The sequence below is a fragment of the Gordionus sp. m RMFG-2023 genome, chromosome 1, assembly GCF_954871325.1.
Source record: "Gordionus sp. m RMFG-2023 chromosome 1, tfGorSpeb1-WG-v2, whole genome shotgun sequence".
NCBI lineage: Eukaryota > Metazoa > Nematomorpha > Gordioida > Chordodea > Parachordodidae > Gordionus > Gordionus sp. m RMFG-2023.
The window spans coordinates 3,573,521-3,583,464 of NC_088775.1; positions in this window are offsets into that span (position 1 = coordinate 3,573,521).

A 9,944-nucleotide genomic window follows, 5' to 3' on the forward strand; every position below is an offset into this window, starting at 1 on the left:
GCTCGCCTAATGTTTAAAAATTATTTTAACGAGCTGGTTTGGTTCCCTATTTATTTATTTAAAATGTATTTTTTTAATTAAACATATATATAATAATGCAATATTATGAAATAAAACTATTATTTTTAATAAATAACAAGTCTGTTCCTCTCATTTCCCCTGAATAATATCGAAAACTCACCCGCCCATCACTTTAAAAAAAATTTTTAATCCGCCCGCCGCCCGCCGCTCGCCGCTCGCCACCCGCCCATATGTTCAAAATATTTTTTAAATAAAAACCCGACCATGCCCATTTAAAGTATTTAAAGTATGGGGGGGCGTAGACCGGAAGGAGAAAAATCCTCTAGTCCAGATTTTAGCGTGCTTGAATATGAAGGAAAAAAAATATTTTTGAAATCCTTACTATCCGTTAGTTTTGGAAAAGGAATATATTATTCTTTATAATAAATCGAAAAATTTAATTTATTAAAGAAACTCGTTTTCTTTTAGATAATAATCTACGAAAAACCAACTAATTTTTTTTGGTATATCTTAACTCTCCCCATTTCCAATTGACCGCTAAAATATCGATTACAACTTTTTCTAGATTCGGCGACTTTTGTTGAGGCATTCGGACAGGCTCTTAATATTCAAAGAAAAACTTATCTATAGATGTATCAACCAGCGTCTACATGACAGGATTTTCACTGGATGCAACCCCCCCCCCCTAAAAAATCGCACGCCTTCGGCGGCGATGTTTCCCTATTTTTAATTTGACCCTTTTAATTTTATAATGATACTCTTTCAGAAAATTTAAAAAATAATAACTTAAATTATTTTATCTCTACTAACAACTATCGACATCTTTATGAATATAAAGTAGTTATTTTTTAGATAATAAATTCAATTACAACCCCCCCCCCCCTCCCCCTATCATTCAATGACTTCGTTATTATAGCATTATGAGCTTGCTGAAAATGTCTAAACCCTTTTAAATTACGTTTGAAAGGATAGCAGAAAGTTTTATTTGGAAAATAATGTCCATGATTGTTTGCATTATATAGATATGGTTGATGAATTGTAATTATAAATAGGTCTATAATAAAAGTATTAATTTTTACAGCAATAAATTTTGTTCTATTTGATCTCAAAATTTAATAGATAACCTCTAAAAAATTTATCCTAACCCGATTATAGCAAAAAAAGGATGCTAACTGTTCCTAACCCCCCATCCCTGCCCCCCCCTTTTATTTAGACGCTGGTATCAACTAAGGAATCCGACATTTTATGATATCTGACTCATTGTCTTGATCTTATCCAGAAGATCATGGTTATATGCAAGGTCCTTCTACACACATAATTATTAAATAATTATACATCCGAATATTTTAATTAACTAATATTTTATTCAATTTTTATGGTTATAATACATTTTAAATCATTCCTTCACAGATATCATTTTATTACATATGATTTTATACAAGTTCTTGGTTAAATTATGTTTATTATTTAAATTATGATGCTTTTATGTGGCGAATCATTATAATATATTTTATACTAGGATCATGGGGTTATTCTAACTCTTGATCAAGGTTGCAAGGTCAAAATTTTCAAATTACGGGAGAAATATAAAAATTGCTAAAAATTGTGAATTGGTTTAGTTATCGCCCTATTAATTCTTATAATTACTTTATATAAATATTGATAAAGTCGGTAACGTTTTATAATTTCAAATTAGGCAATATTTTTCAAAATAGTTAATATTTTATATTTAGTTTTAATTTCTACGTCTTTGTAGTGGAGTTACTTTATTTATATAATATATAAAAGTAAATAATTTGATCAAATGATGCAAATTTTTTCAAAATAATATCTTTATTAATAAAATAACATTTTTATTTATTAAAATATATTAATTTTATAATAAAAAAAATTTAACGATCTTTTCAGATATAAAGAATATAAACAAAATAAAATATATTAATTTTTTTATGCGAATGTATAAATATGGTTTTATATAAATATGACAAAAATATGGAAAATTAAATAGTTTATAGTTATAATATTAATTATATCTAATTTAAGATTTAAATACTGGAACTTAACGTTTACCGTCGTTATGGAGATATTTATAAAATTGCTGTCATGACATATTATGATTTTGTTTAACCATTAGCTCTGTCTCTAATGTTGTTAGAGCAATCCAATTTCTCTCCTTTCTCCAGGCAGTCCTCATCAGGCTAAAAATGCGATTGGATGAGGCATTAGAATGAGGTAAGGAGAAAACATACTCCATTTTGATAAATTTACTGCCCAAAAATTCATAGCTTTTATAATACTTGATATTAATGAGTTTAAAATTTTTTTAAAAAAAATTCCTCACTAAGTAACAAAAACATAATAATAGAAATTTATACTACGAATCAGATTCTGGAAGATTTTCTGATATAGCTGTTGTAGTAGTATAGTATTTGATAAATGCTGTAATGTTGTTTATTCTTAAATATAACATGTAATTTTTAATAAATTATTTGGACATAAAAATTATTTTCAATAAGAACTGCAATCTTATTCCATTTTTGATATATTATTTGATTGGGATTGGTAAAATTTAATTTGTATTTATAGCCTATTGAATTATGTTTAAAAAAAAAATATAAAATGTTTTTATTATAATTAATCAAATTTATCCAAAATTCAAAATTATCTAAATAAAATAGAATGTGGAAGAGATGGTAATTCATAAATTTTTAATATGTATAAAACTGATATATTATAGAAAATATAAATACCCCATAAAAAAAATTTTAAAATTATAAATAAATATTTGTTAGATGGCGTAATATATTTAAAAGTTAGTTTTTTTATTAAAAATAATCCCGAATACCAAATTTTTTTAAAAAAATGTTTTGCCGACCCCGGTACGTCCCGAAATTATTTAAATAGAGAAATTAATTTTTTTTCATAATTACTCAAAATAAAAGATATGTATTATATAGCGTCTAGTTTCTATATTAATAAAATAAAATATTTTTATTTTACATAAAAAATTCAAAATAAAATTGATAAATTTAGAAACTTCTCTTCTCTTCTCTTCTCTTCTCTTCTCTTCTCTTCTCTTCTCTTCTCTTCTCTTCTCTTCTTCTTCTCTTCTCTTCTCTTCTCTTCTCTTCTTCTCTTCTCTCTCTCTTCTCTTCTCTTCTCTTCTCTTCTCTTCTCTTCTCTTCTCTTCTCTTCTCTTCTCTTCTCTTCTCTTCTCTTCTCTTTTTAAAAAACTTCCAAAGCACGACCCAACGCCCCATATTTTTTTTAAAAATATTATACCCTACCTGGCCCGAACCCGATTCTTTTAAAAAATTATCCCCGAACCCGGCCCGAACCCGATTCTTTAAAAAAATTATCCCCGAACCCGGCCCGAACCCGATTCTTTAAAAAAATTATCCCCGAACCCGGCCCGAACCCGATTCTTTAAAAAAATTATCCCCGAACCCGGCCCGAACCCGATTCTTTAAAAAAATTATCCCCGAACCCGGCCCGAACCCGATTCTTTAAAAAAATTATCCCCGAACCCGGCCCGAACCCGATTCTTTAAAAAAATTATCCCCGAACCCGGCCCGAACCCGATTCTTTAAAAAAATTATCCCCGAACCCGGCCCGAACCCGATTCTTTAAAAAAATTATCCCCGAACCCGGCCCGAACCCGATTCTTTAAAAAAATTATCCCCGAACCCGGCCCGAAACCCGTTCGGTCCAGATCTCTAATTAAATTAATATCATTTTTTTTTTCCATTTATGATTATATGTAAAGGAGTTTTTTTTTTTCCAATCTAATTTTTATTTTATTACATGATTTATACTTTTTACAATTATTGTTGGTGTAGGGGTGATAAAAATTAATTGATTTTTTAAAGATAATATTCCATCTTTATTTTAAAATAAAATTTATAATTATGTTTACAATTTTTAATTTTAAACTCCTACTTTATTAGTTAAATAAATGTATTAAAATTTATTTAATGTGTTCAGTACAAAAAAAGATGTGTTGAATTTAAATTTCTACGCAAGGCCTATGCCATCCCCAATTCTCCGTCACTCCCAAAAATTAATTTATTAATGGGTATATGACCTTTTTTCTTAAAAATTTATTTTATGTTAAAAGTTTGGTAATCCGAATTACCGTTTAAAAATATGGGTCCAAAGTAAAATTGGGTGATGGTGTAAACGGTGAGTTTTTTAAATCCATCTGTGTTTAAAAAGGGTGCTTGTGACAAACAATTCTCCTAAATTACAAGTTTTATCTATACTTATATTGGGTAGGATTATCATTTGTGCATATTTATTTAATGTTATCTATCATGAGGGGAGTATACAAAATAAGAGATATCACTTAATCGGGGCTGTTATCAACCTTTTGTACCAATGGGTATTTAAACATGTTTTTCAAAAATATCAAGAGTTTGATCAGCAAAGTTAGACAAGTATCCTAAATTCACTTTTTACTTAAAAGATTATATATATTTAAAATTAGGCATTTATTTTAAATTTCGAGGGCTTTATCATATCACGATTTTCATTTAGTAATTCTTGGTAGATATTACAAGGCAGTGGCGTAGCTAGGAATTTTCCTTAGAGGGGGTCCATACATATAAAATCATGGGGGCTTCGCCCCAGACCCCTTTAACGGGCCTTCGGCCCTTTTGCTCGGCCTTCGACCGGGTTTATCTTAAAAAACCACATTTTCGACAATATATAATAAATATTTTTTTTAAATGCATGAATAATATGTTATTATAATTTAGTAGATTATTCTCAATGACTTTATAATAATACTACCCATAATAATTTCAATAGTAATATAATAATATCCTTTCACGAACATCAAAACCAGAAAAATATAAATATTAATGGTATTTATTTGATACAAAGTCACTTTTATGTCTTTTGATCGTATAATCTAAAAAAAAAAATTTGCTCTGGGAGGGGTCCAAACCCGAAAACCACCCCCGTAGCTACGCCATTGTTACAAGGTGTTTGGTAATTTAACTTTAATTAACAATTGTTTTGAAATTTTTTAAACATTATATTGAAATGAATCGATCCTCTTGGCTTTCTGGTCTAGGCTCCGCAATTATCCTCATAGACTGACTTTTCTCCAACATTTTTAAATTGATTATTTATTACATAAACTTTATTTATTTTTTTTTACCCTATAATGGGTATTAAATCCAAAACTTTTAGAAATAATGATGTAAACCCTAAATTTTCTTTTTAATGTTTACATAAGTTAGTTAGTTTACACAAAATGAGTCAAAAAAAATAATATATTTTTTAAAAACCCAAATATCTAAATAAAAAAAATGACTAAACTGAAAATGGAGCGCATAACTTCAATGATGGAAACTTCAAATTTTTTTTTACTTTTATGATTATATAAGTTTTTACCAAATAAATTAATCCCATAGCAAAGAATTATGCTTCTATAATTTTTACTATTTTTAATTTAAAAACTAAATTTTATATATGTCACGCCATCTAACGGGATTTTATTTATGATTTTAATTTTTTATTATTGGGTTTTATATTTTTTATATAATATATCCAGAAATGGTCGAAGCCAAAAAATTGGGCTGTCCAACTATTGGGGAGGGAGAGAGATCGACTGGGTTGGATGTACCATGGGTTTTTGGAGAGGGGGACTGGGGGATTAGATGTCATCTTACAATGGATTAATCGCAAATGCATATTAAATTAATCCCCGATGACATATTTTACAATTCTTATTTAATAAAAATTTTGTTGACAATCCATCCTTAAAACTGTCTAGGACCAGTAAATATTTTTCAAAAATTTTATAATGAATATCCAAAAATCTTACCTCATTTTATAAGCAATATCAGTAAATCATCATCTATGTTATAACATAAAAAAAAGTATATAAAACTTTCCTTATAATACAACTTGCACAATCAAACATCATTTTCGAAGGCTAGGGATGCACTTAGGGTGAATCCACCTTCTATAAAAATCCCAACTTCAATCATTCCAACATTTAGACTACATGATGTAATACACAAATCGGTCATCATCTATATAATAACTAATAAAAATTGTGCAGAATTTTAAATATAAATATTTTAATAAATTTAAATTGTATTTATTTATTAATTCATTTAAGATATTGCTATATTTATCACATTTATAACCTTATAATGCACAAAGATGTTAGCTTGATATTTAATGATTTAAATATTTTAAATATACAATAAAATTATATATATATAAATTAAAACATTATTTTGATAAAGTTTACATATAAAATTTATTATAAAGTATGAAATATCCTATTGTTCAACTAGCCCCTATTTTAATTAAAATGTTTTGATAATTTTATAGAATTTCTCGTGAGATACAAGTATAATCATAAATTAGCCAAAGATAAAATATTAATTATAAAATTTATAATTAGTTACTTCTAAATGCTAATATAGTAGAGAATTATAAAGATATCGATACAAAATTACTTTATTTTAAATTTATTTATTATAAAATATAACTAACTCACTATTAACCTAATAAATTCTATATATATACTTTTCAAAAGTAAATAACAATCATTGTAACTATTAGATTAATATTATGTTAAGTGAAAGAAATAATATAACAAGTCCGTAAGGTAAAATTTAAGTTAATATAATTCAAATATATGAACGCTAAAATAATTTTATACGCAGATTTACACCATTGAAATCTATAATAGGATAAGGTTTAAATTCTTAATTTTATGTCTAACATGTCCTGTGGTTCAACTAGCCCCTATATTAATTAAAATGTTTTGATACTTTATAGATTTTCTCGTGAGACACAAGTATAATCATAAAATAGTTAAAGATGAAATATAAAAATTAACTGTTATTGAGTTGAGAAAATATATATAACACACACTATAACAATGTAAACTAAATATAAGATGGATTTAAATTAATGTATATATTTTTTTGGAATATTTAAAGAATACATTTATAATTTTAATCAAAATTTGAAAAATCTGTAATATTAATTCAGAGATAAATCCTTTCTTAAAATAATTCTTGTTGTGCAACAATATAAGTAATTAATTATAATAATACAATAAAGTTTTCTCCAATTTTATTATAAAATTGTTATCATTATAAAACTCGAAAATTAGAAACTAATAATAACAAATAATCTTGCCTGTTTTTTTTAGATACTTGAAGTCCCACTTCCGTTTTTATGTTTTATTTTTTTTGAATTTCCTTATTTATTACATAAATATCCTAAACTAAATTAGTAATTAAATTAGACCGGAACCAGATTCCTACAAAAAACATTTGTATGGTCTGGCAAAAAAAAAATGAGTAAGACCCTTTATATCCTAATTTACCCAAGATAAGAAATAATTTAAAAAAAAGGGAAATTGTTTATTTTTAAAATAGGATTAGTGAATAAGAAGTTTGGAATGTGACATATGTATACATTCGAGCTGTAAACATTTTTAAAAATTAAAGAATTCGTTAGCCATAGTCGTTCATTAACAGATTGCAAGATAAAAATCATTATATTGTGATAGGTTTGTAATCTGAGAATGGACAAACTTAATAAATTTTCCTATATTTTTTAACAATTATCGATCCTCCTGGCTTTTAATTCATATTTTTAAGATTAATTATGTGCAAGAAAGAGGCCTTCTAATATTTTTATCAAAATTATAAGATTTGTGGAATATTGTTATCTTTAATTGATTTAAAGATTTTATATATATTGATTATATTTAAAAGCAAGGAAGGTCTTGCCATGTGAATTGTTATAGTCTCTCTATTAGTCGGTATTGGGAGAAATTAGCTTGTAGAATGGTGATTAGTCTGTGTAGAAAATTTCACTCGCCTCAAGAAGTCAATAATATTGATCTGGAATGAATATATTATAAAACTAAAAAATAATATGATTTTTTTTAATAAGATATAAAACTTATATCGCAATATTTATATAATATACTATATATATTCGGTATTAATTTATCGCCTCAAGTAAACATTTTGTCAAAAAGTAATATAAATTGATTTCGGTAAATAGAAGTGATACTAAAAAGAAAAGGTAATATTAATATAATATTTAAATTGATTAAGAAAACACAATTTGTTACTAATCTGTAACAGATTATTGTCATAATGATGGAAATTTCAAATTTTTTTCTAACTTTTATGATTATATAAGTTTTTACCAAATAAATTAATCCCAGGCTACTATAATTCATACGATTTCTTAATTTAAAAACTAAATTTTAAATATATTACACCATCTTACGGATTTTATTTATAATTTTTTTATTTTTTATTATGGGGTATTATATTTTCTATATAATATATTTTGAAATGATCGTGGCCAAGAATGAGGGCTGTTCAACCAATGGGGAGGGGGGGGGGAGATCAACTGGGTTCGATGATAAATGGATTTTCGAAGAGGGGGACTGGGGGACTAGATGTCATGGGTACAATGGAGTAATCGCTAATGCATAATAAATTAATCCCCGATGACGTATTTTACACTTCAAATCATAGATTTGACTTTATTGTCTGATGAATTTTCTTTTAACTTGTAAAAATAATTTTTTTATTTATTAAATATGTTAGTAGAAATTTCTATTCCTCCTAATCTAAATAAGTGTTATTTTTTTATTTCTTCGCAGAATACAATAGAATTCTTAGTCTGATTTATCATTTGATGAGGTGATATTGTAATAGTTCAGGATGATGTAGAAATTACACCTTCTCCTTCTACAAGAATTGCAAAAAAAAATGGTCCTGCCTTGGCCTTGGAAAATATTTCGAATCCCACAAAGAGAAGGATACAACTAATATTATTGTCAAATGTCTTCTTTGTCTTCCAAATAAAAAATATATTTCAGCATCTAAGTCCATCCACAGTTAATCTATGGAAACATATATCTGTAGGAATAAACTTGTCTTAAATAGTTATAATTTTAATATGTAACATGATTTTGTTTTACCCAATATTATATAGAATAATTAATTGAACTAACTTTATAAGAATTTTTAATATTTTTAAATATAAAATATAAATCTATAGAGAAAGCATCATAACCAAATCCATAAATATTAAACAAACTATAGATAATAAGAAAAATTCACCCACATCAAAAAAGTTAAAACAAACTCAAATTAACTTTGGTGGAAAATCAAATCTTAAAGTTATCAGCCAAGATAAATTTGATTCACAAATGATTAAATATATAATAAAATGGAAATCATCCTTATTCAACCTAAGATGATGAAGATTTTATTGAGCTAATAAACACTCTGCAACCTAATCTGAAAATTATATGCACAACTTTAACTTCAAGAATATTTAAATATTTTCTTAAAATGAAGGATATTTTGATAGAAAAATTATTAGAGCCTAATTTTGTTTATACAACAGCTGACTGTTGGACAGCATTTAATCGGTAAATATTATATTTATTTTTTGCTAAAGCACACAATACATTTGGTTATCTTTTGTTATATAAATAATAGCTCCTATATTGGTGTAACAGTACATAGGATTGATATGACTAAATTGGAGAGGCGTTCAGCTATATCTAAATGCCAACGTTTATGGAATACACAAAACAAATCTAGACCACCAGCTGAACAAATTAAAAAACGAAATCATTCTCAGCTGCCATATCCCATTGTAACAAGATGGGGTTCTTTTTATACATCTTTATCTACAATATTATCACTTATTATAAATGAAATGCCTTTGGAATTCGATTTGTTATGTGATGAATTAAAATTGTTTAGAATTACATCACAAGATCATTATTTTATAAAAGAATATTGTAGTGTAAATTTTAATCAATGTCTTATAAATAATTTACAATTTAAAAATTAGATCATGCAACCAGTAGCTAAAGGTATTGACATAATCGAGGGTGAAAAATATAT